The sequence below is a fragment of the Myotis davidii genome, unplaced genomic scaffold (genome assembly GCF_000327345.1).
Source record: "Myotis davidii unplaced genomic scaffold, ASM32734v1 scaffold46, whole genome shotgun sequence".
In the NCBI taxonomy this organism is placed as follows: Eukaryota; Metazoa; Chordata; class Mammalia; order Chiroptera; family Vespertilionidae; genus Myotis; species Myotis davidii.
This window is the reverse complement of record NW_006383006.1, coordinates 5,276,654-5,277,385: the sequence shown is the minus strand read 5'-3', so window position 1 is coordinate 5,277,385 and position 732 is coordinate 5,276,654. Positions and strand designations below refer to the sequence as shown.

The following is a 732-nucleotide window of genomic DNA, read 5'->3' as shown; positions in this document are numbered from 1 at the left end:
AAAAAAGAAAGACATCTTACCCTTTGAGACAAGATGGAGAGTACTAGGCTAATCGAAATAAGCCAGTCAGAGAAAGAAAAGTATCACATTCTCTCACTTATATGTGGAATCTAATGAACGAAATAAACTGATGAACAGAGTGGATCCAGAGACTCGAAGCATGGAACAGACTGACGAATCTCAGAGGGAAGGCAGGGGAGGGTGGGTGGGTGGGAGGTAATCAACCAAAGACCTTGTATGCATATATGCATAACCCATGGATGCAGACAGTGGGGTGGTAAGAGCCTGGGATGGGGGGGGAGGGTGGGCTGGAGGGGGTTGATGGGGTAAAAAGGGGCATACATAATGCTTTCAACAATGAAGATTTTTAAAAAGAATAACAATAAAGGAATTATTAATACTTTAAGAAATTAGAACAATAAAATAATATACATAAAAAGGCAGGAAGACAGTGCAGATAAATGGTAAAGCTAATGTATTTTTAGGTATTGATTTACTTCAAGTAATGTATAGCCATTTTATTTTTATTTTTTTCCAGCTTTATTGAGGTATAATTGACAAATAGCACATAGCCATTTTAAAATCACTTAACACTAGAAAGACTGAAATTTAGTATATACCTATATTGCCCAAAAGCCGTCAAAATGACTGCATTGTGAAAGAATAACTAATGTGTAAAGAAATTTGTTTAAAATTAATTTTTAATATTTTTATATTACTTACAGTTATATA

At 34.6% G+C, this 732-nt stretch overlaps 1 protein-coding gene across 1 annotated transcript in view; it reads left to right on the top strand.

Moving 5' to 3' along the window:
* Positions 1 to 732, top strand: part of CASC5 (cancer susceptibility candidate 5) — a 63,765-nt gene that overhangs the window by 46,875 nt on the left and 16,158 nt on the right. The gene's annotated exons all lie outside the window — the stretch shown is intronic.